The sequence below is a fragment of the Leiobunum rupestre genome, chromosome 2, assembly GCF_980474605.1.
Source record: "Leiobunum rupestre chromosome 2, qqLeiRupe1.1.hap1, whole genome shotgun sequence".
In the NCBI taxonomy this organism is placed as follows: domain Eukaryota; kingdom Metazoa; phylum Arthropoda; class Arachnida; order Opiliones; family Sclerosomatidae; genus Leiobunum; species Leiobunum rupestre.
The window spans coordinates 93,197,883-93,225,199 of NC_143385.1; the positions used below are offsets into that span (position 1 = coordinate 93,197,883).

The window sequence follows — 27,317 nt, forward strand, 5'->3', positions numbered from 1 at the left end:
GGTTGGCAAACTAATACAAAAGCTGTTGAGGCTACGTGATTTCTTATCGTTTGATATATAAAATTCCATCCTAATTTGAAGGATTAAAACTTGGGCGCCACCCACCATCAGGATAGTGGGTGGGCAAAGCAATACAAAAGCTGTTGTGTGATTTCCTATCGTTTGATATATAATTTTCCATCCTTGGTTAAAGATTGGCAACCGCCAAACCCTCAGAATACCCGAGTGGGCAAACCAAATTAACCAATACAAAAGCTGTTGAGGCCATGTGATTTCCTATCGTTAGATAGACGAAAGTATCAAAGGTAAAATAGGTAAGCAAAACACGAAGAACAGAATTCTTTTAAAATATTAAATATTAAATCTTAAACTGTGATTAAAATGGGTTTATTTTAGGAAATTTATATCAATTATTTGGGTAGTTTAGGCACCAAAAGTAATGTAAATTCGCAAACTCATAAAAAAATACACATGAATTTATTAACTTTTCGATCACTCTCCCTTTAAGGGCGTTGGTCGGAGGGGAAAAAATTAACGGCACTGCGTGCGCTTCAAAGAGTTCTATCGAATGAGACCAACTGTTCTTTATGGTCACTCTCCCTTTAAGGGGGTTGGTCGGAGGGGGCGGAAATTAACGGAACTGCGTGCGCGTCAAAGAGTTCTATCGAATGAGACCAACTGTTTTTTGGTCACTCTCCCTTTAAGGGGATTGGTCGCAGGGGGCGGAAATTGACGGCACTGTGTGCGCGTCAAAGAGTTCTATAGAATGAGACCAACTGTTTTTTTTTCACTCTCCCTTTAAGGGGGTTGGTCGGAGGGGGCGAAAATTAACGGCACTGCGTGCGCGTCAAAGATTTCTATCGAATGAGACCAACTGTTTTTTTTGGTCACTCTCCCTTTAAGGGGGTTGGTCGGAGGGGGCGGAAATTAACGGCACTGCGCGCGCGTCAAAGAGTTTTATCGAATGAGACCAACTGTTTTTTTGGTCACTATCCCTTTAAGGGGGTTGGTCGGAGGCGGCGGAAATTAACGGCACTGCGTGCGCGTCAAAGAGTTTTATCGAATGAGACCAACTGTTTTTTTTGGTCACTCTCCCTTTAAGGGGGTTGGTCGGAGGGGGCGGAAATTAACGGCACTGCGTGCGTGTCAAAGAGTTTTATCGAATGAGACCAACTGTTATTTTGGTCACTCTCGCTTTAAGGGGGTTGGTCGGAGGGGGCAGAAATTAACGGCACTGCGTGCGCATCAAAGAGTTCTATCGAATGAGACCAACTGTTTTTTTGTTCACTCTCCCTTTAAGGGTGTTGGTCGGAAGGGGCGGAAATTAACGGCACTGCGTGCGCGTCAAAGAGTTTTATCGAATGAAACCAACTTTTTTTTGGCCACTCTCCCTTTAAGGGGGTTGGTCGGAGATGGCGGAAATTAACGGCACTGCGTGCGCGTTAAAGAGTTCTATCGAATAAGACCAACTGTTTTTTTTTGTCACTCTCCTTTTAAGGGGGTTGGTCGGAGGGGGCGGAAATTAACGGCACTGCGTGCGCGTCAAAGAGTTTTATCGAATGAGACCAACTGTTTTTTGGTCACTCTCCCTTTAAGGGGGTTGGTCGGAGGGGGCGGAAATTAACGGCAATGCGTGCGCGTCAAAGAGTTCTATCGAATGAGACCAACTGTTTTTTTGGTCACTCTCCCTTTAAGGGGTTTGGTCGGAGGGGGCGGAAATTAACGGCACTGCGTGCGCGTCAAAGAGTTCTATCGAATGACACGAACTGTTTTTTTTGTCACTCTCCCTTTAAGGGGGTTGGTCGAAGGGGGCGGAAATTAACGGCAATGCGTGCGCGTCAAAGAGTTCTATCGAATGAGACCAACTGTTTTTTTTTGGTCACTCTCCCTTTAAGGGGTTTGGTCGGAGGGGGCGGAAATTAACGGCGTTGCGTGCGCGTCAAAGAGTTCTATCGAATGACACCAACTGTTTTTTTGTCACTCTCCCTTTATGGGGGTTGGTCGAAGGGGGCGGAAATTAACGGCAATGCGTGCGCGTCAAAGAGTTCTATCGAATGAGACCAACTGTTTTTTTTGGTCACTCTCCCTTTAAGGGGTTTCGTCGGAGGGGGCGGAAATTAACGGCAATGCGTGCGCGTCAAAGAGTTCTATCGAATGAGACCAACTGTTTTTTTGGTCACTCTCCCTTTAAGGGGTTTGGTCGGAGGGGGCGGAAATTAACGGCACTGCGTGCGCGTTAAAGAGTTCTATCGAATAAGACCAACTGTTTTTTTGGTCACTCTCCCTTTAAGGGGGTTGGTCGGAGGGGGCGGAAATTAACGGCACTGCTTGCGCGTCAAAGAGTTCTATCGAATGAGACCAAGAGTTTTTTTTGGTCACTCTCCCTTTAAGGGGTTTGGTCGGAGGGGGCGGAAATTAACGGAACTGCGTGCGCGTTAAAGAGTTCTATCGAATGAGACCAACTGTTTTTTTTGGTCACTCTCCCTTTAAGGGGGCGGAAATTAACGGCACTGCGTGCGCGTCAAAGAGTTCTATCGAATGAGACCAACTGTTTTTTTGTTCACTCTTCCTTTAAGGGGGTTGGTCGGAGGGGGCGGAAATTAACGGCACTGCGTGCGCGTCAAAGAGTTCTATCGAATGAGACGAACTGTTTTTTTGGTCACTCTCCCTTTAAGGGGGTTGGTCGGAGGGGGCGGAAATTAACGGCAATGCGTGCGCGTCAAAGAGTTCTATCGAATGAGACCAACTGTTTTTTGGTCACTCTCCCTTTAAGGGGTTTGGTCGGAGGGGGCGGAAATTAACGGCACTGCGTGCGCGTCAAAGAGTTCTATCGAATGACACCAACTGTTTTTTTGGTCACTCTCCCTTTAAGAGGGTTGGTCGGAGGGGGCGGAAATTAACGGCACTGCGTGCGTGTCAAAGAGTTTTATCGAATGAGACCAACTGTTATTTTGGTCACTCTCGCTTTAAGGGGGTTGGTCGGAGGGGGCAGAAATTAACGGCACTGCGTGCGCATCAAAGAGTTCTATCGAATGAGACCAACTGTTTTTTTTTGTTCACTCTCCCTTTAAGGGTGTTGGTCGGAAGGGGCGGAAATTAACGGCACTGCGTGCGCGTCAAAGAGTTTTATCGAATGAGACCAACTTTTTTTTTGGCCACTCTCCCTTTAAGGGGGTTGGTCGGAGATGGCGGAAATTAACGGCACTGCGTGCGCGTTAAAGAGTTCTATTGAATAAGACCAACTGTTTTTTTGGTCACTCTCCTTTTAAGGGGGTTGGTCGGAGGGGGCGGAAATTAACGGCACTGCGTGCGCGTCAAAGAGTTTTATCGAATGAGACCAACTGTTTTTTGGTCACTCTCCCTTTAAGGGGGTTGGTCGGAGGGGGCGGAAATTAACGGCAATGCGTGCGCGTCAAAGAGTTCTATCGAATGACACGAACTGTTTTTTTTGTCACTCTCCCTTTAAGGGGGTTGGTCGAAGGGGGCGGAAATTAACGGCAATGCGTGCGCGTCAAAGAGTTCTATCGAATGAGACCAACTGTTTTTTTTGGTCACTCTCCCTTTAAGGGGTTTGGTCGGAGGGGGCGGAAATTAACGGCACTGCGTGCGCGTCAAAGAGTTCTATCGAATGACACCAACTGTTTTTTTGTCACTCTCCCTTTAAGGGGGTTGGTCGAAGGGGGCGGAAATTAACGGCAATGCGTGCGCGTCAAAGAGTTCTATCGAATGAGACCAACTGTTTTTTTTTGGTCACTCTCCCTTTAAGGGGTTTGGTCGGAGGGGGCGGAAATTAACGGCAATGCGTGCGCGTCAAAGAGTTCTATCGAATGAGACCAACTGTTTTTTTTGGTCACTCTCCCTTTAAGGGGGTTGGTCGAAGGGGGCGGAAATTAACGGCAATGCGTGCGCGTCAAAGAGTTCTATCGAATGAGACCAACTGTTTTTTTTTTGGTCACTCTCCCTTTAAGGGGTTTGGTCGGAGGGGGCGGAAATTAACGGCAATGCGTGCGCGTCAAAGAGTTCTATCGAATGAGACCAACTGTTTTTTTGGTCACTCTCCCTTTAAGGGGTTTGGTCGGAGGGGGCGGAAATTAACGGCACTGCGTGCGCGTTAAAGAGTTCTATCGAATAAGACCAACTGTTTTTTTGGTCACTCTCCCTTTAAGGGGGTTGGTCGGAGGGGGCGGAAATTAACGGCACTGCTTGCGCGTCAAAGAGTTCTATCGAATGAGACCAACAGTTTTTTTTGGTCACTTTCCCTTTAAGGGGTTTGGTCGGAGGGGGCGGAAATTAACGGAACTGCGTGCGCGTTAAAGAGTTCTATCGAATGAGACCAACTGTTTTTTTTGGTCACTCTCCCTTTAAGGGGGCGGAAATTAACGGCACTGCGTGCGCGTCAAAGAGTTCTATCGAATGAGACCAACTGTTTTTTTGTTCACTCTCCCTTTAAGGGGGTTGGTCGGAGGGGGCGGAAATTAACGGCACTGCGTGCGCGTCAAAGAGTTCTATCGAATAAGACGAACTGTTTTTTGGTCACTCTCCCTTTAAGGGGGTTGGTCGGAGGGGGCGGAAATTAACGGCAATGCGTGCGCGTCAAAGAGTTCTATCGAATGAGACCAACTGTTTTTTTGGTCACTCTCCCTTTAAGGGGTTTGGTCGGAGGGGGCGGAAATTAACGGCACTGCGTGCGCGTCAAAGAGTTCTATCGAATGACACCAACTGTTTTTTTGGTCACTCTCCCTTTAAGAGGGTTGGTCGGAGGGGGCGGAAATTAAAGGCACTGCGTGCGCGTCAAAGAGTTCTATCGAATGAGACCAACTGTTTTTTTGGTCACTCTCCCTTTAAGGGGGTTAGTCGGAGATGGCGGAAATTAACGGCACTGCGTGCGCGTCAAAGAGTTCTATCGAATGAGACGAACTGTTTTTTGGTCACTCTCCCTTTAAGGGGGTTGGTCGGAGGAGGCGGAAATTAACGGCAATGCGTGCGCGTCAAAGAGTTCTATCGAATGAGACCAACTGTTTTTTTTGGTCACTCTCCCTTTAAGGGGGCGGAAATTAACGGCACTGCGTGCGCGTCAAAGAGTTCTATCGAATGAGACGAACTGTTTTTTTGGTCACTCTCCCTTTAAGGGGGTTGGTCGGAGGGGGCGGAAATTAACGGCACTGCGTGCGCGTCAAAGAGTTCTATCGAATGAGACCAACTGTTTTTTTGGTCACTCTCCCTTTAAGGGGTTTGGTCGGAGGGGGCGGAAATTAACGGCACTGCGTGCGCGTCAAAGAGTTCTATCGAATGACACCAACTGTTTTTTTGGTCACTCTCCCTTTAAGAGGGTTGGTCGGAGGGGGCGGAAATTAAAGGCACTGCGTGCGCGTCAAAGAGTTCTATCGAATGAGACCAACTGTTTTTTTGGTCACTCTCCCTTTAAGGGGGTTGGTCGGAGATGGCGGAAATTAACGGCACTGCGTGCGCGTCAAAGAGTTCTATCGAATGAGACGAACTGTTTTTTGGTCACTCTCCCTTTAAGGGGGTTGGTCGGAGGAGGCGGAAATTAACGGCAATGCGTGCGCGTCAAAGAGTTCTATCGAATGACACGAACTGTTTTTTTTGTCACTCTCCCTTTAAGGGGGTTGGTCGAAGGGGGCGGAAATTAACGGCAATGCGTGCGCGTCAAAGAGTTCTATCGAATGAGACCAACTGTTTTTTTTGGTCACTCTCCCTTTAAGGGGTTTGGTCGGAGGGGGCGGAAATTAACGGCACTGCGTGCGCGTCAAAGAGTTCTATCGAATGACACCAACTGTTTTTTTGTCACTCTCCCTTTAAGGGGGTTGGTCGAAGGGGGCGGAAATTAACGGCAATGCGTGCGCGTCAAAGAGTTCTATCGAATGAGACCAACTGTTTTTTTTTGGTCACTCTCCCTTTAAGGGGTTTGGTCGGAGGGGGCGGAAATTAACGGCAATGCGTGCGCGTCAAAGAGTTCTATCGAATGAGACCAACTGTTTTTTTTTGGTCACTCTCCCTTTAAGGGGGTTGGTCGAAGGGGGCGGAAATTAACGGCAATGCGTGCGCGTCAAAGAGTTCTATCGAATGAGACCAACTGTTTTTTTTTTGGTCACTCTCCCTTTAAGGGGTTTGGTCGGAGGGGGCGGAAATTAACGGCAATGCGTGCGCGTCAAAGAGTTCTATCGAATGAGACCAACTGTTTTTTTGGTCACTCTCCCTTTAAGGGGTTTGGTCGGAGGGGGCGGAAATTAACGGCACTGCGTGCGCGTTAAAGAGTTCTATCGAATAAGACCAACTGTTTTTTTGGTCACTCTCCCTTTAAGGGGGTTGGTCGGAGGGGGCGGAAATTAACGGCACTGCTTGCGCGTCAAAGAGTTCTATCGAATGAGACCAACAGTTTTTTTTGGTCACTTTCCCTTTAAGGGGTTTGGTCGGAGGGGGCGGAAATTAACGGAACTGCGTGCGCGTTAAAGAGTTCTATCGAATGAGACCAACTGTTTTTTTTGGTCACTCTCCCTTTAAGGGGGCGGAAATTAACGGCACTGCGTGCGCGTCAAAGAGTTCTATCGAATGAGACCAACTGTTTTTTTGTTCACTCTCCCTTTAAGGGGGTTGGTCGGAGGGGGCGGAAATTAACGGCACTGCGTGCGCGTCAAAGAGTTCTATCGAATGAGACGAACTGTTTTTTGGTCACTCTCCCTTTAAGGGGGTTGGTCGGAGGGGGCGGAAATTAACGGCAATGCGTGCGCGTCAAAGAGTTCTATCGAATGAGACCAACTGTTTTTTTGGTCACTCTCCCTTTAAGGGGTTTGGTCGGAGGGGGCGGAAATTAACGGCACTGCGTGCGCGTCAAAGAGTTCTATCGAATGACACCAACTGTTTTTTTGGTCACTCTCCCTTTAAGAGGGTTGGTCGGAGGGGGCGGAAATTAAAGGCACTGCGTGCGCGTCAAAGAGTTCTATCGAATGAGACCAACTGTTTTTTTGGTCACTCTCCCTTTAAGGGGGTTAGTCGGAGATGGCGGAAATTAACGGCACTGCGTGCGCGTCAAAGAGTTCTATCGAATGAGACGAACTGTTTTTTGGTCACTCTCCCTTTAAGGGGGTTGGTCGGAGGAGGCGGAAATTAACGGCAATGCGTGCGCGTCAAAGAGTTCTATCGAATGAGACCAACTGTTTTTTTTGGTCACTCTCCCTTTAAGGGGGCGGAAATTAACGGCACTGCGTGCGCGTCAAAGAGTTCTATCGAATGAGACGAACTGTTTTTTTGGTCACTCTCCCTTTAAGGGGGTTGGTCGGAGGGGGCGGAAATTAACGGCAATGCGTGCGCGTCAAAGAGTTCTATCGAATGAGACCAACTGTTTTTTTGGTCACTCTCCCTTTAAGGGGTTTGGTCGGAGGGGGCGGAAATTAACGGCACTGCGTGCGCGTCAAAGAGTTCTATCGAATGACACCAACTGTTTTTTTGGTCACTCTCCCTTTAAGAGGGTTGGTCGGAGGGGGCGGAAATTAAAGGCACTGCGTGCGCGTCAAAGAGTTCTATCGAATGAGACCAACTGTTTTTTTGGTCACTCTCCCTTTAAGGGGGTTGGTCGGAGATGGCGGAAATTAACGGCACTGCGTGCGCGTCAAAGAGTTCTATCGAATGAGACGAACTGTTTTTTGGTCACTCTCCCTTTAAGGGGGTTGGTCGGAGGAGGCGGAAATTAACGGCAATGCGTGCGCGTCAAAGAGTTCTATCGAATGAGACCAACTGTTTTTTGGTCACTCTCCCTTTAAGGGGTTTGGTCGGAGGGGGCGGAAATTAACGGCACTGCGTGCGCGTTAAAGAGTTCTATCGAATAAGACCAACTGTTTTTTTGGTCACTCTCCCTTTAAGGGGTTTGGTCAGAGGGGGCGGAAATTAACGGCACTGCGTGCGCGTTAAAGAGGTCTATCGAATGAGACCAACTGTTTTTTTTGGTCACTCTCCCTTTAAGGGGGCGGAAATTAACGGCACTGCGTGCGCGTCAAAGAGTTCTATCGAATGAGACCAACTGTTTTTTTGTTCACTCTCCCTTTAAGGGGGTTGGTCGGAGGGGGCGGAAATTAACGGCACTGCGTGCGCGTCAAAGAGTTTTATCGAATGAGTTAAACTGTTTTTTTTGGTCACTCTTCCTTTAAGGGGGTTGGTCGGAGGGGGCGGAAATTAACGGCACTGCGTGCGCGTTAAAGAGGTCTATCGAATGAGACCAACTGTTTTTTTTGTCACTCTCCCTTTAAGGGGGCGGAAATTAACGGCACTGCGTGCGCGTCAAAGAGTTCTATCGAATGAGACCAACTGTTTTTTTGTTCACGCTCCCTTTAAGGGGGTTGGTCGGAGGGGGCGGAAATTAACGGCACTGCGTGCGCGTCAAAGAGTTTTATCGAATGAGTTAAACTGTTTTTTTGGTCACTCTTCCTTTAAGGGGGTTGGTCGGAGGGGGCGGAAATTAACGGCACTGCGTGCGCGTCAAAGAGTTCTATCGAATGAGACCAACTGTTTTTTGGTCACTCTCCCTATAAGGGGGTTGGTCGGAGGGGGCGGAAATTAACGGCACTGCGTGCGCGTCAAAGAGTTTTATCGAATGAGACCAACTGTTTTTTTGGTCACTCTCCCTTTAAGGGGGTTGGTCGGAGGGGGCGGAAATTAACGGCACTGCGTGCGCGTCAAAGAGTTTTATCGAATGAGACCAACTGTTTTTTGGTCACTCTCCCTTTAAGGGGGTTGGTCGGAGGGGGCGGAAATTAACGGCACTGCGTGCGCGTCAAAGAGTTCTATCGAATGAGACCAACTGTTTTTTGGTCACTCTCCCTTTAAGGGGGTTGGTCGGAGGGGGCGGAAATTAACGGCACTGCGTGCGCGTCAAAGAGTTTTATCGAATGAGACCAACTGTTTTTTTGGTCACTCTCCCTTTAAGGGGGTTGGTCGGAGGGGGCGGAAATTAACGGCACTGCGTGCGCGTCAAAGATTTCTATCGAATGAGACCAACTGTTTTTTTGTTCACTATCCCTTTAAGGGGGTTGGTCGGAGGCAGCGGAAATTAACGGCACTGCGTGCGCGCCAAAGAGTTTTATCGAATGAGACCAATTGTTTTTTTGGTCACTCTCCCTTTAAGGGGGTTGGTCGGAGGGGGCGGAAATTAACGGCACTGCGTGCGCGTCAAAGATTTCTATCGAATGAGACCAACTGTTTTTTTGGTCACTCTCCCTTTAAGGGGGTTGGTCGGAGGGGGCGGAAATTAACCGCACTGCGCGCGCGCCAAAGAGTTTTATCGAATGAGACCAATTGTTTTTTTGGTCACTCTCCCTTAAAGGGGGTTGGTCGGAGGGGGCGGAAATTACCGGCACTGCGTGCGCGTCAAAGAGTTCTATCGAATGAGACCAACTGTTTTTTGGTCACTCTCCCTTTAAGGGGGTTGGTCGGAGGGGGCGGAAATTAACGGCACTGCGTGCGCTTCAAAGAGTTCTTTCGAATGAGACCAACTGTTTTTTTGGTCACTCTCCCTTTAAGGGGGTTGGTCAGAGGGGGCGGAAATTAACGGCACTGCGTGCGCGTCAAAGAGTTCTATCGAATGACACCAACTGTTTTTTGGTCCATCTCCCTTTAAGAAGGTTGGTCGGAGGGGGCGGAAATTAACGGCACTGCGTGCGCGTCAAAGAGTTCTATCGAATGAGACCAACTGTTTTTTTGGTCACTCTCCCTTTAAGGGGGTTGGTCGGAGATGGCGGAAATTAACGGCACTGCGTGCGCGTTAAAGAGTTCTATCGAATAAGACCAACTGTTTTTTTGGTCACTCTCCCTTTAAGGGGGTTGGTCGGAGGGGGCGGAAATTAACGGCACTGCGTGCGCGTCAAAGAGTTTTATCGAATGAGACCAACTGTTTTTTGGTCACTCTCCCTTTAAGGGGGTTGGTCGGAGGGGGCGGAAATTAACGGCAATGCGTGCGCGTCAAAGAGTTCTATCGAATGAGACCAACTGTTTTTTTGGTCACTCTCCCTTTAAGGGGTTTGGTCGGAGGGGGCGGAAATTAACAGCACTGCGTGCGCGTCAAAGAGTTCTATCGAATGACACCAACTGTTTTTTTTTGTCACTCTCCCTTTAAGGGGGTTGGTCGAAGGGGGCGGAAATTAACGGCAATGCGTGCGCGTCAAAGAGTTCTATCGAATGAGACCAACTGTTTTTTTTGGTCACTCTCCCTTTAAGGGGTTTGGTCGGAGGGGGCGGAAATTAACGGCACTGCGTGCGCGTCAAAGATTTCTATCGAATGAGACGAACTGTTTTTTGGTCACTCTCCCTTTAAGGGGTTTGGTCGGAGGGGGCGGAAATTAACGGCACTGCGTGCGCGTCCAAGAGTTCTATCGAATGACACCATCTGTTTTTTTGGTCACTCTGCCTTTAAGGGGTTTGGTCGGAGGGGGCGGAAATTAACGGCAATGCGTGCGCGTCAAAGAGTTCTATCGAATGAGACCAACTGTTTTTTTTGGTCACTCTCCCTTTAAGGGGTTTGGTCGGAGGGGGCGGAAATTAACGGCACTGCGTGCGCGTCCAAGAGTTCTATCGAATGACACCATCTGTTTTTTTGGTCACTCTCCCTTTAAGAGGGTTGGTCGGAGGGGGCGGAAATTAACGGCACTGCGTGCGCGTCAAAGAGTTCTATCGAATGAGACCAACTGTTTTTTTTTGGTCACTCTCCCTTTAAGGGGGTTGGTCGGAGATGGCGGAAATTAACGGCACTGCGTGCGCGTCAAAGAGTTCTATCGAATGAGACGAACTGTTTTTTGGTCACTCTCCCTTTAAGGGGGTTGGTCGGAGGGGGCGGAAATTAACGGCAATGCGTGCGCGTCAAAGAGTTCTATCGAATGAGACCAACTGTTTTTTGGTCACTCTCCCTTTAAGGGGTTTGGTCGGAGGGGGCGGAAATTAACGGCACTGCGTGCGCGTTAAAGAGTTCTATCGAATAAGACCAACTGTTTTTTTGTCACTCTCCCTTTAAGGGGTTTGGTCGTAGGGGGCGGAAATTAACGGCACTGCGTGCGCGTTAAAGAGGTCTATCGAATGAGACCAACTGTTTTTTTTGGTCACTCTCCCTTTAAGGGGGTGGAAATTAACGGCACTGCGTGCGCGTCAAAGAGTTCTATCGAATGAGACCAACTGTTTTTTTGTTCACTCTCCCTTTAAGGGGGTTTGTCGGAGGGGGCGGAAATTAACGGCACTGCGTGCGCGTCAAAGAGTTTTATCGAATGAGTTAAACTGTTTTTTTTGGTCACTCTTCCTTTAAGGGGGTTGGTCGGAGGGGGCGGAAATTAACGGCACTGCGTGCGCGTCAAAGAGTTTTATCGAATGAGACCAACTGTTTTTTTGGTCACTCTCCCTTTAAGGGGTTTGGTCGGAGAGGGCGGAAATTAACGGCACTGCGTGCGCGTTAAAGAGTTCTATCGAATAAGACCAATTGTTTTTTTGGTCACTCTCCCTTTAAGGGGGTTGGTCGGAGGGGGCGGAAATTAACCACACTGCTTGCGCGTCAAAGAGTTCTATCGAATGAGACCAACTGTTTTTTTGTTCACTCTCCCTTTAAGGGGTTTGGTCGGAGGGGGCGGAAATTAACGGCACTGCGTGCGCGTTAAAGAGTTCTATCGAATGAGACCAACTGTTTTTTTTGGTCACTCTCCCTTTAAGGGGGCGGAAATTAACAGCACTGCGTGCGCGTCAAAGAGTTTTATCGAATGAGTTAAACTGTTTTTTTTGGTCACTTTCCCTTTAAGGGGGTTGGTCGGAGATGGCGGAAATTAACGGCTTTGCGTGCGCGTCAAAGAGTTCTATCGAATGAGACGAACTGTTTTTTTGGTCACTCTCCCTTTAAGGGGGTTGGTCGGAGGGGGCGGAAATTAACGGCAATGCGTGCGCGTCAAAGAGTTCTATCGAATGAGACCAAATGTTTTTTTTTGGTCACTCTCCCTTTAAGGGGTTTGGTCGGAGGGGGCGGAAATTAACGGCACTGCGTGCGCGTCAAAGAGTTCTATCGAATGAGACCAAATGTTTTTTTTGGTCACTCTCCCTTTAAGGGGTTTGGTCGGAGGGGGCGGAAATTAACGGCACTGCGTGCGCGTCAAAGAGTTCTATCGAATGACACCTATTTTTTTTTTGGTCACTCTCCCTTTAAGAGGGTTGGTCGGAGGGGGCGGAAATTAACGGTAATGCGTGCGCGTCAAAGAGTTCTATCGAATGAGACCAACTGTTTTTTTTTGTCACTCTCCCTTTAAAAGGTTTGGTCGGAGGGGGCGGAAATTAACGGCACTGCGTGCGCGTTAAAGAGTTCTATCGAATAAGACCAACTGTTTTTTTTTGGTCACTCTCCCTTTAAGGGGTTTGGTCGGAGGGGGCGGAAATTAACGGCACTGCGTGCGCGTTAAAGAGGTCTATCGAATGAGACCAACTGTTTTTTTTGGTCACTCTCCCTTTAAGGGGGCGGAAATTAACGGTACTGCGTGCGCGTCAAAGAGTTCTATCGAATGAGTTAAACTGTTTTTTTTGTTCACTCTCCCTTTAAGGGGGTTGGTTGGAGGGGGCGGAAATTAACGGCACTGCGTGCGCGTCAAAGAGTTTTATCGAATGAGACCAACTGTTTTTAGGTCACTCTCCCTTTAAGGGGGTTGGTCGGAGGGGGCGGAAATTAACGGAACTGCGTGCGCGTCAAAGAGTTCTATCGAATGAGACCAACTGTTTTTTGGTCACTCTCCCTTTAAGGGGATTGGTCGCAGGGGGCGGAAATTGACGGCACTGCGTGCGCGTCAAAGAGTTCTATAGAATGAGACCAACTGTTTTTTTTTCACTCTCCCTTTAAGGGGGTTGGTCGGAGGGGGCGGAAATTAACGGCACTGCGTGCGGGTCAAAGAGTTCTATCGAATGAGACCAAGTTCTGCAACTAAGGTAAGCCCTTCGCCTTCAATTTGCATATTAAGAAAAAACTTTCAGCAGAGCATTGGCGGATACATATAAAGGGCGCCTCCCTCCCCTCTTAACGCGAGCGCGGCCCAGTAGCAAGCGCAGTTCACGGCAAGGGGAGGGCAACCCCACTAGAGTTTTTCTGTATCCGCCACTGCGGCCCTTAACGGGTTGGAGTGTGCAATAACTGGGGGCTTTACCGGGGTGCCGTGGTCCGGCTCTTGTAACCCATTAAGGCGGTGGTGCACTGAGAGACGTTAGCTCTGATCAAATGGTCTTATCTCCACCTCCGATGGTCTGGAAACTGGTTTCGGCTCAGGCTAACGGAGAGGGTCCAGGCAAACTGGCCGCCTTGGAGGATTGCGTAGCCTGATTTGGGGCGGTTGTCCTCCGTATGAGGCGCAGTGGTCCTGTTTCCCAGCCTTTTGGGGCAACACAGGGTGTCCGGTACCAGCTGTACCGGGTAACGTGGACCGCTGTGTGCCCGTCGTTCCTTTTTAGAAGCTCTTTCTGAAGGGTGTGACTTTCTACCTATATAGGTAGGGTGTCGGCTAGAGTGCTATAGGATCCACTCTCTATCCCACAGCTGGGCGATAAGTGGAAGCTGGTTGCCCAAATGCTGCGTCTTTTGTGGGGATGAGTGGCTTGCGTGGAGGGTGAGACCATCAGTATTAGGTTACTTCTACTGATGCTGGATTTGTCACCTGTCTGGGCTTGTGGACGCTGGCGTATTGCATTCAAATGAGACCACCGGTGTAGTAGTCTGTTGATACGCTTGGAGTACTAGTATATAAATTTCTGATCACATGTATCCGCCACTGTGAAAGACTCGCGCCAGCTGCCCTGAAATATATCTTTTGCTGAAAATATTCTTCCGGCTTTAACAAGGATAGTTGAATTTTTTCTCGTTGTGAGAGATGAAAAACATCCTGATCTCAAAAGCGAAATATTTCAAAACCATAAATTAGCTTTACCAACAACCTTGCGTGGTGTACTTGGGCCTGGTTCTCGCCATACGGTGACGAAGAACTAATAATTTAAGCCTAGTTAGCTACATATAACCATTGCATAGGCTGGGAACCGCAGCTTAGCGCAGATGTAAAAGAACTGATAGTAGAATTAAAGAAAATCAGTTCCAGGAACATCGCCTAGACCATTAAAGCTCTCGTGAACAATTTTGCCCCATACAGCCTTGAACCTTTGGAAAATTGGAATCTAAGGACAATTTGATGGCCCGAAACAGAGTGAACCTTCTTCGATCAATTTCATATCTAACATGTGATTACTGCAAGCTAATCGAAAAAGGTCTATTTCGATTTTGTCTTATAACAAGCTCCGTTTAGTTTCTCAGTATTTACAGAAGTTGTATCAAGTAACATAACTTGAGCTTCTTTTACGAAATGACATGGCTCCAATTATTGTGTACTGCGTCTGCAGCATGTCTGCCGGTGCCTTTGGTCTGTCTTGGTTCTTCAAGTAGTTTGTCCTTTCCATTTGCAGAAACCAGTACTGGCAAACTTTTGAACTCTTCATTGCCTAACATATCAGGGATGATCTTTCCATTGCAATGAACCACTATCGGTCATTCAAAACAATCGATCAACGAATCTCCTCAGCGAAAGTTTTTCGCATTTCTCGTCTCTTTCGGTGAATGGTGCTTCGTGAAAGGGAAATCGAAGATGGGTCATGCCCAAGTGCAGCAGCTATAGTCGTCATCAATATAATTGTCTCTCGAAAAATTTATGAAATCTTAAAAGAAGCGGTTCCAGATCCCCAAAATCTAACAAAATACACTACATCTCTGTTGAGTAGCTGCCTTTGCAAATTTTTCCAAACACTTACAAACAATATTTAAAGCGATACTTTTTTCTTCCTCTTAATATTTTCTTAGTTTTTTTCCGAATTTAGTTTACACAAAATGAAAAGGTGGACAAACTCAAATGAAAAAATTCGGAATCTTAATATTAATACGAAACTACAATTTTATTTAAACCTTTGTACTCTTTAAGCACTATCTTATAATTTCACTAGGAAGCTGAACCTTTTCAGATAAAATACTATTCTTTAATGTAACAAAATGGTGGGGTGAGTAGGACTCTGGTGAAAGTCGTATATTTGTGCACCACCCTAGTGGGTATCCTCCTACCTTGATTTTCTTAACATTTACAATTTAAGAATTTTTTGTTAGGGTTTAAGTCTGGAAAATGGTATGCAATCAAAAAACTAAAATTTCCCATAGAAATGCGTTACATAGGCAGCTCAAAGATCAAAGACTGAAATGAAATTGAAATATTATATCATTTGAACAGAACAGTTTCCAAATAAAACAAATAAATTTCATTTTCAGTGGAAATAAACCTAAAATTTGGGACACTGATTAATTCAAGGTTAATTTAAGAGTTCTGCAAAAAAATAAGGAGTTGTAGGGGGGGAGTTGAGCCTGTTATTTACGGATTTTCCTATGGCGAGTTAAAAGAACGCCAAAGAGCTTCAAAGTGTGGCCTACTAGCCCCTGGAAGTGGGCTGCAACATGCGCAAAAACGAGCAGCTGGGAAATGCGAACATTAAGGTTTGAGTTCACGTGATAGGTAAAAAAACAACTTTGTAAACAAATCGAGGTAACCAGTGAAAAAAGTAAACCTAAACAGTATTTAAATTCATCCTGAACCTAGATCCTACTTGTTCGTCTGTTTTCAATTAAACTTTTTGCACATTTCTTATTTATCTCGATTCCCACGCATTCGCAAAAATTATCCTACTCCTGAAATTGCATTTCCCTGCTACTTAGTTTTATGATTGTTGCACCTTACTACCAGGGGCTAGAAGGCCACATTTTGAAGCTTAATGGCGCTCTTTTAACTTATCGTAGGGAAATAGGTAAAAAAAGGCATACTTCTCAACTCCTTAAAAAAATGCATTACTTTTTGAAACACCCTGTATATTAAATTGCCTTGAACTCATCTTGGTCTTGAATAGACATATTTAATGTCATTCGAGGTCGTTGTTACCCCGAGGGACATTTTTCAATTCATTTTCAAGTCAAGGTTGAAACGAGTACGTTTTGTTTAATTATACGACTAACATAATTTTAAAACTATAAGATGTTGACATTATTAATTCCTTGAGCCATGTTGAGTGAAGAGGTTCGATATAATTTAGAAACATTAAAACAGTGCATGGGTTACAAAAACAAAAAATGTACAGATTTGAGAATAGCATATAACACTATTAATTTATGTTATAAAGATGGGACTGGGACTCCTCTATCCTGCTCAAAAGAACCTATCACACAACAACAGATCAAACATTCCAAGGCCGTTGAAGAAATCAAATTAATCAGGCTAATCATTGACCAATAAGTCAGGTCAGCAAGGTCTGTGAAAAAGTGTAAAGCTCTAACTTGAGCCGGTACCTGACGGAGGTTGGCCATTTTAACTCGTGACTTGCACTTATAAATATTTTTTATTATACTACCGTTTTCGTGTAAAACGTCTTATCTCATTTGACTAACTTGACATGTAGGTTTTGGCCCCGGAATTCTCAACTGCTGCCGAGATCAGAAATGAGATCAATACAACAATTGTAAATGTAATGTAAGTCCTCGCTTCAGTTTCAAACTAAAATAATAATCAGAAATGGCATTTTAATTTTTTTATGTAATACAATTTAACTTTTATTCTTAACTTACTTATTAGCTATAATAAATGCCTAGTTATCTTGTTTAAAAGTAAAACTTCGCGATAAAATAAAATCTTGAAGTGTAGTGGAAATCCAAACTTATTTTTGGGTAAATATGTGACACTTCGTTGCAAAACTGGTTGAGAATAAATGTCTCATTTGATTAAAACTTTGATTAAATAGGTTCGATCAGTAATGAATCTTTTGTTTAATATAATTTCATTTCTTAGGTTTATATATTTATCTTTCATTTCGCTAAATTTTAATAAAATCTAGTTAATATTTATTTATTTTTTAAAATTTAAGTTTGATTAATTTTAGTTTATTTAAGATGTTAATGAACTTAAAGGAGATCAGCAGACGGGCCGATTGGGTGATAAATTGGTAAACACACTGAAAATGGTTTAAACTCGCATAAAAAGTGTGAGGATGCTTGTAGAAGTGTTCCTCCGAAAGCTTTTTTCTACACCTTTATAGGTGTTAATTTTCACGTCTATTATTTAATTAGATATTTTTTAGCAATTCTTTAAATACATTTTTCAACCATTAAATAAGTTAACAACTCTTATTTTAATTTTTAATCATTTGGTCATTATTATAAGGACACCGTACGTATATTTAAATGCCACTTTCTTATATAATCTTTAAACTTTACTTTTCAATGTATCATAGCGACCACACGAATATTCTCCAACAAAATCAGCTTCGATATTGAGTCTGTCAAAAATGCGAAGTGTGCACCGTTTTCTGAGCGTACTTTCTTCTATTATGCTTTTACCTGCCGATGTCTGGTTTCGACAGCGGCGTGGCTGCAATATTTAAAGCGCTTAATATTTTACATTGTGTTATTCTGATTTTAAATTGTTTTTCCATTCATTTTAAATGTTATATCCGCGCTAGGGAAAAAGTCAGGGTTATGACTTCGAGTGTGTTCATTGCACAAACGCACAGTTTTTCCCTATTCGATTCCTAGCGTAATCTTTACCTCTTTATATTGATAAATTTTGAGATTCATATTCGTTGAACCATAAGTTAAAAAAAATACATTAGGTATAAATATTTCCCTTGCTTTTAAGCTAAATTTTCTTACCGAACCTAACACTAACTAATATGACTTGGACATCCCACTGATTAGTGTACAATTATCTTTGTTAGTAGTATATTTCACCTTGACCATATTTGAACACTAACTGAACTATACTTTGAATGCCAAATAACTCTATAAATCAATACGGTAATTAGTTACCTAATTGTCCTTTTTGTTGCTATTATGTTACTTAAGTTTGAGCACAAGACTAAGACAAGAATTTTTTCCAAGTTCTTTTCACTTAACCTTGTTTAACCGAGTGCTTCAAAATCTGTTAAAGATCTGCATCTGATCCTGACACCCTTATTTTATAGATATACTCTGTTCACATCTCCTAATGTGATCAGATATAATCTGTTAGTCCCATCTGTTAAGTCCTCATTTGCTGCTAGGGAAGGTCGGGATGACTCATCCTTGCTCACGTTCACCACCTTGGAATTCTCCGAAACTGGCGACCTCATATCCGAAGGGTTGATAGCGGGGTGAAGTCACCGGTGGCACTTAACAGCGAGAACGCAAAGATTTCTTCTCCAGCCAATTAGGTTGGAGATCGGTAGCGTTCTCCGAGGGGGCCCACTTTATAAGGTGACGTCGCGTCGGAATATTGGACGTTTCCTTTTTTCGGTCCAGAGGGCGACCTAGCTGGTCAAATGTTTTTCTATTGTTGCCATGCCTTAAAAACTTAATAAAAATAGTATTTTAAATTTTGACTCTATTGCATGGTTTAAATATAAGCCGGCAATTTCCAGGCTTCACATATTTCAATTTGTTTACTTCTATAAATTTGAATGTTAGTAACCTTTCACCCAATCGGTAACCCAGATTCCAAAACTACTGGATGGAACCATCTAATCACGACCATAGAGTCCTCACGCTTTTTTAAATTATTTCATTCCCGACGTCTGCGAAACAAAAAGGGTCAGCCATAGCATCACCAATAAATTTATGTCAAACCTTGCGCCACCAATACGCCAGGCATACATTTCCAGAAACTGATAGTTTAACTGAGCTTGGTAACTGGACACTCTTAATTTGGACTATAAAGAAAGTTAGAGGGAGATAAAGGGGGAATAGGACAGCTGAGAGGAGCTTCAAGGATACCTCTAGCCATAAGGCCTTCCAGAGCACACACCCCTCGTGTGACCAGCTCGTGACCTCCAACAAGAGAGCGATCGGTTAACTTTCAAGAACAGCTTAAAAAAATTCTCAAAAATAACCCCTGCTACGACGGCCAGCATCGTCAACCAAGGTAGCCTGAAAAAGCGAGCACAAACACGCAATGTTTAATTCCATTTAACGTTGTAAAGATTAAGTTTGAAAAATACAAAAGTATTATGACAATTAATAAAATAAATTGATTGATCGCAACATCATGAGTGCCATTACTCAGAAAACCTTGGGAGCCCTACAAAACCAGACTGAAAAATTCACTTACGCAAAAAGTGTTTGAAGTAGCGATATCTGCTCCGACGAAGGACCGCGATAAGACTGCCGTGTTTGATGCCACGACACACCATATAAAGTATATCCGAGTTCGCAATGAGGATGTATCTCCCAATTAACATATACCTGCTGTCAATCTAGACAGATTAAAACGTGACAGGCATCTTTAGATGTCAATATGAATTGAAACGAAAAGTTTCAACCTACGCGTTTGAAAAGGTCCCCACTTTATTCCCAAATGCACCTTTTTATACGTTCGGTTGACCACTTCGCGGATACTAATCCCCATTGGTCCAACACCAAAACACATCTCCAACTTTCTCCGTAACATCGGATTGATATTGATAGTGAAAGTACAATAAACTAATAGCAGAATTAATAACAGCAACGGGGGGCCTGCAAGGGTGGTCCCAAGAAATATGGGTCACACAATTGATTCTGGAAATAAATAGTCCCTATAAACAAGTTTCAATAGTGGGCCCTAAAGACCTTATTTACTCCACTGCGGTAAATCTCAAAATAAAGAAATACGAAACAAATATTTAAAGATTTCGAAAATAGATATTTTGTGATATTTATTCGTAGTGGGCAGCTCCTTAGAACGATAGTCGTAACTTTAAAGGGTACGGATGTCCTGCAGCGTAAGATAGGGTTAGAGCGCCCGCGGTAAAAGACACGCTGTGGACGTGGATATTAATCAAAAAGTTTGAATGAAGGGGCTGGTTAGCGTGTAAGTAAGTCGTTATCATCAATCATAGTCGAAGCTCCGTGTTACGAAACTACGAATGACGCGCATCATGCAAAAGTAATTTGGTTTGAATTGATGCCTTCCCTTGAAGGCTTAACAACACTCATAATTATGATTGATAAAAATTTTGTTGAAAAACACCGTACACTTAAATCGTTAAAGTAATTGCAAAGTCTGAAGTCCGTGGCAACGCATCCACGAATTATACGCATCATTCAAACGTAATATTTCGATTGGAGAGTTAAATCATTATTTTAATAAAATTTACGGCACTCGTACATTCGAAGAGCGAAAATTAACAATAAACAGTTTTATTAAAAAAGTAGATGGCTAGTTTCGCTTCCCATTTAGGTACTTCATGGGTCAATCCGATAAGAGGACATACTAGTTAATATTTTAACCCCTTTCTTAAAATTCCTATTAAACCATCTAATTTCATTGCCAAGATGGAAATATTCCCGATTATTAATTAATTTGGTGGTGAGAAGACCATTATTTTTATTTATTTTTCCCACTCGTCTCGAATACAGTTAAGAGTATAAAGAAGTAGTGAACTAAAAACTTAAATAAATATGAAAACTGAAAGGAGTATAATTTCTATCGCGGAAAGAGGAATGTGATCTTTAACCAATAGGTAAATACAATTTATAAACTTTGTGACGGCACAACTTGAAAATTTGTTCAAGTTTCAAAAAAATATGCAAGATATACTTAAATTATTTGTCCTTGTCCTTTCGTTTCTTACAATAATTAATTATGAAATTTTGATAAATTCTGTATTCGATGAATTACATTGATTTAATTACTCATTTCTGTATTATAAAAAAAGCTTTATAAATTAAAAATTCATAATTGTCTTTGTCAATTGCTACGTCGACCCTACGTCAAATTGATGAAAGAGTAGAAGCAAACTATCTTTATGAGATCCTTATAGGACAATGGTAAAATTTTGTGTTTGGTTTAATTTTAAAAATATTTAATTCAGATTTATATAATTAGGAATATGATATTCGGCTTACCATGGACTGATATTGACTCAACGTTGTTGACAACGTCAATTTCACTTCCTTCATTAATCTAATTTCAGTTAATGTCTTTCCTGCTAAACTGATAAAGGTACGTCATTATTTCAAGTTTTATTGCAGAGGTTTTGAACACTCTTTTTATATCCTAAGAAAAATATCATAACAATGACTCACATTTTTTAACCTAAGCTTTTCCAAGATTTGAGCATCATAATATTTCCTACGGTTACTTATGATTTAGGGTACAATATCTTATATGCAAACAAGAATGTATTTATGTATAAGTAAAGATAATAAATTAGTTGCGGCAATACGCTTACATCATGGTCGAATTTTTTCCCCAATGGGCTTCGAATTCTTTTAAAGCCTTATGTTTAAGGAAACCAATAAGTTATGTTAGTTTAAAGGGAAAGGAGCTTACTCGTTAAGAGTAAGAGGGATTAGGAACGAGGCTAAAGATCGACTCTTTACCATGTGTGTTGCCGTCAGTGTTTTAACATTTTTTTTCGATATGAAAGATGAAGTTTAAAATTTACAAGATGGACCAAATCGACCAATTTTTTTTGTGGATTCGTAAATAAAAAGTTGAGATACAAAAATTCTAAAATTTTGAATTTTTTTAGCTCAGTATACTAATAATTCGGGCTGTTCCTAATAAAACTCGAAGGGTTGGAAATACATCTCAAAAACGAGAAGCAGTCGTTGTTAGGTAATTGAAAAAACGTGCCAATTCGATAGTCGAAGATTCTCTAATTTTATCTTTTATTTTTATAGGCCAGTATCTTTAATTGATAAACCTCTGTAAGTGAAACAATTCCATCTTAGGCATAACAACGATGCTACTGCTACGATTCACCAGCCTAGACGTCAACGAAGGGTGTGAAAAGGTCCAATCACTCCTGATGCTGTACGAAAATAGTGAATACAAAATTTTGGGAAACTAAGCTGTTCGGCATTGGATTTTGAGGAGGGCGTAAATGTGAAATTGCAAACGTGAAGGAAGAAAACTCAATTGAGAACGCTTTACGGGAATACCACACTCCATTGAACTGAATGGCTTTAAATGTTTCCCAAATTTTCCATTTAAGCTTACCCACGTTCACCAACTTCAGCCAGTAGACCTGGCTATTAGATTGAGTTATGCACTACTATTCTCAGGGATAATGAAATTGGATTAAACTTGCCCTTGGAACATCTTATGGTCAGACTAAGGTGTGTTTACGAGGATTATTGCAGAGTTTCGGCAGCCATGCTATGAAAACAAGATGAAGAATGTGAAATACAAAATCTCCAGCAATGTGGTGTACTAGAAACTTCAACATTTATGCGAATAGCGCCTCAACACATCAAAACCATAATGGAAAAACTGCTGCGAAACACATGCAAACTAAAAATAATAATTTGTTGTTTCCCGATAGGCTGGCTGGAACGCGACTCCAACTGTAAAGAATTTAGAAGCACCGGGTGTATTGCCGCCATTACATGAGAAACCCCCCAGGCTAATAAACTTTAAAGCGGAAATATCACTCAAAGCTCAATTTATTATTGAAGACGTACGTCGAAGCAGCTTTAAGCGTAACATTGCACGGTTTCAAATTGTACTTCAGACCCCTATTTAGACCGTTAAATTGGGATTGCTTTATTTCATCACCAATGCATTTTCAGATAATTTGATGAAATATTGAATATAATTTCACTAAAATAAAATTAAAATCTACCGAAATGAATATTTAGATATTAATTGGGTTAGAAATGTTATTGAAAAGTTTGATGCGCGAAAAAGATAAAATATTTGGTACGTACGACGTGACGGCTTAAATCTTATGTGAAATCTAAATACTAGAGTGTAAGTACGGTTTCCAGCGAGCTAATCTATTCGTGTCTTTTTTGTCACGTTAGGTCTTGTATGAACATCCTAAGCCAAGGACTTTTAAGCTTCTTAGTGTGTACAGTTTCTACACTAGTAGAAATCAACCTTTTGTGTAAATTAAACTAAGATTAAAATTTGATTGATGTTTCAAATTCATATTTCAAACGTTTATTTAAAAAGCTATATTATTCGGTCTTATTGTTCCTTATTGCAACAGTTTTTATGGAATTAGTCCATTTTAAAATAGAGCAAAAATGTTTATGAAATGTCGACGTTATTTTAAATTACCAATTAAAAATGCTTCTTTTTGGAGAGCTTGTTTCCCACCCGTTCGAGTCTTCGAGATCGAATCTTGCTCTACAATGTAGATGAACATAGAATAAGAGACGAACACACTTAAAATTTCTGTGCTTTATGGATATACTAGCTGAGAAGCCCGTCTTACAGGTGGGCCCTCAGCTAGTTGTGTGTTTCGAGGCGGTTCACTCCAGTACGCCCGCCCAATCCCTTTTTCCCATGCAAGAATTTCCGTGGCACCCATTTACCCATGCAAGAATTTACGTGGCAACCTTTACCCCATAGTCGAACCATCGCAGTAAAGCCCTTCCTCCCTTTTTCTTCCATGTGAAAAATAACAGGGTACCCCCTCCCCATTTTCCCCATGTGATAATTACCGTCCCGCCCCTTTTTCCCCATGTTATAATTACCGTGGTACCCACCTCCCCCCTTTCTCATGTGATAATTACCGTCGTGCTCTTTTACCCTTAGTAAAACCACCCCAGTAAGGCCCTTCCACACCCCCTTTTTTCCATGTGATAATTACCGTGGTACCCCCTCTCCGCTTTCCCCATGTGATAATGACCGTGTGACCCTCTCCCCCTTTTCTCCATTTGATAATTTCCGTAGTACTCTCCTCCTCCTTTCCAACGCGAGAATTTCCGTGGCACCCTTTACCCCATAGTCGAACCACCGCACTAAGACCCTTCCTCCCCTTTTTTCCCATGTGAAAAATACCGGGGTACCCCATCCCCCTTTTCCCCATGTGATAATTACCGGGGTACCCCTCCCCCTTTTTCCCATGTGATAATTACCGTGGTACCCTCTCCTCCTTTTCTCCATGCGATAATTTCCGAAGTACTCCCCTCCCCCTTTCCGACGCGAAAATTTCCATGGCACCCTTTACCCCATAGTCGAACCACCGCAGTAAGGCCCTTCCTCCCCTTTTTTCCCAACTGATAATTACCGGGGTACCCCCTCCCCATTTTTCCCAACTGATAATTACCGGGGTACCCCCTCCCCATTTTTCCCATGTGATAATCACCGTGATACCCCCTCTCTGCTTTTCCCATGGGATAATTTCCGTAGTGATCCTCTCCCCCTTTCCAACGCGAGTATTTCCGTTGTACCCTTTTCCCCGCCAAAATAACTCAAACTCGCAGTCGTTTCAAACCTCCCTATACCCCTTTAAACTCCCTGTATAAAATGGTTTCAATCGCAACGAACCCGAAACCCCCCTCCCCGTTTCCGAAACTCACAGGCCTTTTGATACTACCCCACACGATCCCCCTCCTCCGAAATCCGCGGCGGAAAGAGAATATTTCGGGTGTATTGCGTGTTGGGACAAACACGGCCAACTCTCAGGGGTGACAGATTTTGAGCATTTTTAGAAACAGAGATTTGCGTCACTTTTGAAAATTTTAAATAAAAAAACTAAAATCCAAATCGGAAAACGAAGCCGACTCGATGCGAAAACGCGAATCGTAGCGTACGTTAAAAAATGCCACGCAACGCTCGCGCCCGTAACGCACGCGCGAAAAGCTTCAGAAAACCGAGAAATAAATCTCCAAAATCGGTTGACGAACGAACCTACCACCCAACCAACAGCTTTTTATTATATAGATAATCATACCTGAGGTTTTTAGTTTATTTATCCTTTCGTTTCTAATTAATTACTCATAAGTTTTTTAATTTCTTACTTACGCCTTATTTAAGTTGCTCTTAAAGCTTAACGTATTTAAAATAAAATTAAATTGGTAAAAACCATTTCTTATGCGAGTGCATTTTGTTAAAAAATATCTTATTTGCTAAAATTATACGCCATAACCTCAAACTTAAAGGGCATCTCTCTAGAATGTGAAGGTATACTAGCTTTAATATTTTATAATATTTCACACTTTACCCAAGAACGTGAAAACTAGTGCGAAGTAGCCTGCTATACTCCCCCTTAAACTCATACATTTTTGAGTCTTTGAAACCTTTGTTTACTTCTTTTCCATATAGACTGCTGTTAGCGAATTTGTAAAAAAAATTGAAGAACGTGATAATAAAAAAATTCCGTAGCCAAAACACTTAAAAAGAAATGCCGTTCCAACTTTATTTGTTGCTGCCTTTATATAAAAAATACAGTTAAATTAGTCAAGGCACAATTGTCAATATTTAGTTGTTACCTTGCATGTTTGGCCGCAAGCGATTTTAGGGTCTTAAAAATAGATAAAAATACGGAGAATCTGATTTTTGTTGTAGTCTAATTGTCAAACCACTACAAGATGTCTAATAATGGCCGCCATTTTGTCTATTTTTGGATTTGTGGCGTCTGGAGTCCTAACGGCTAGCGATACGCTGTTTTAGTCGATTAGACGAAATATTTCTTGAACTATTTCCACTAAAATGATATATAACACTTATTCACTTATTAATGCACTAACAAGGAGACGACCCGAGGTGTAACACACCGATTTTGTTAAAAGTTAGGGGTTTGGTAGACCTTCATGTTACTTCAAAAACCCTTAAGGGAAATAACTCCATAGGAAACCGTTTGGCCATGGCAACCAAAAATGTTTTTGACAACACAAAATGTAAATTTTCCCATTGAAAATAAGATGGGAATCTGACCAAATTTAAGGGTACCCCCCCCCCCTGTAAAAAATGTAAATTTTTTAAAATGCTGAAAATCGAAAATATAAATAAAAAATGAATGAAAAAGTTCGAAATTGATTAAATTTTTTACAGGGGTACCCTTAAAATTGGTCAGATTCCCATGTTATATTTAATGGGGAAATTTCCATTTTGTGTTGTCAAAAACATTTTTGTTTGCCATGGAAAAATGGTTGCCTATGGAGACATTTCCCTTTAGGGTTTTTCAATTTACACGATGGTCTATCAAACCCTCAAGTTTGAGCAAAATCGGTGAGTTACACCTCGGGTCATCTCCTTGTAAGCGCTACCTAGTGAAAATGCAGAAAAAAATATTTGTAATGGGGTGCCATTGAGGAATTTCTTCTCTATAGTCTATAAAATTTACCGATGCACCTTATATAGATATATTTCAACATAATTTCACCGATAAGTGCATATTTGCCCAAGTTCTAATTATATCGTAAGTAAAAAAATCAGTTTTAATTTTTATTATTTTATATTATACCTCTACTTCGATTATTTCCAAAAACCTTATTAAGCTAAAGACCTCTGCAATATAATGACATATTCGGTACCATCCCATAAAATTGCGCATAACCGCGATCAGTTAGGAGAGGTCGCATTCCAAAGATTCCGGAATGAACGAATGGTGACACACAAGAAACCAAAATAAAATTTTGGGATTCTCAAAAGATGAACAATTTTGAATATTTTCGGGATTCAGGACCCTCAACCAAATCCAAAGTGCACGGGCAACTGATAACGGTTAAACGAGAACGCAACCTTATATCTCGACTCTTGGTGGTTGCTAAAAACAGACCGGATTTGTCAGCACCAAAATCCATCGGCGAGTACGAGTTTTACGTCACTCCACCATAAAATTTCAATAATGATGGCTCGCTCGTAACGCTTAGTGGGAAACACTTAGTGAAGATAATGAATCGAGCTCAGAAGTAAATGGACTTAATCATTCCTTAAATGAATCAGTTATAATAATTGACGCTATGTGCTTAGTTCAAAAGATCAATTAAACACCTGACATGGTAAAGGCTGAACATTTCGCACTCAATTTCCTTGAGCGCCTAAAAATATTAGTAAAGGATACCAAGAAATTAGATTACTATTCAACCAATACGTAAAAGGTTCGTTAAAGGAAGCCACTAGACAAAAGCGCACTAAGAAGCAAAAAACCGCCTATTATCACGTTAAAGATGACACCCCAATAAAAACTACTGGAGAGTTTCTCGTTCACGTTGAAACAAAGGCGGAACTTACCGAATATCTGGCTTATAAAGTGCTAAGACACTTCAAAAACAATTCCGAGAAGGTTATGGTTGCTTTTCATGACCAAATATTGTGCAATTCGGACATAACGAATATCGTTGCTTTACAAGATATGGCTTACACACTCTCGAAGAAGCAGATCAACTCATTTTGTTAAACGCCATTGACTTGGCAAAGAAAACACCAAATTGTCAACTGACTGTTTATTCAACGGAAACTGATATTATCGTGTTACTAGTCGGTTTGAAGTCTATTCCAAGATCAGCAATTGTACATCGAAATGGAGAGAAGATATCTTTAAAA

General features: G+C 42.6%; 1 protein-coding gene across 3 annotated transcripts in view; it reads right to left on the minus strand.

Annotated features, from left to right (window-relative positions):
- The window catches only part of LOC149960362 (uncharacterized), a 43,496-nt gene extending 16,394 nt beyond the window's left edge, over nucleotides 1-27,102 (minus strand). The window contains exon 1 of one of the 3 annotated variants that reach the window (XM_090165242.1): nucleotides 27,006-27,102. The gene's annotated coding sequence lies outside the window, so the exon portion shown is untranslated. Of the gene's footprint in view, nucleotides 1-16,474; nucleotides 16,557-27,005 lie in introns of those variants that run through there. The other 2 variants (XM_090165243.1, XM_090165244.1) reach the window with 2 other exon arrangements.
- Between the last annotated feature and the right edge of the window lie 215 nt (nucleotides 27,103-27,317).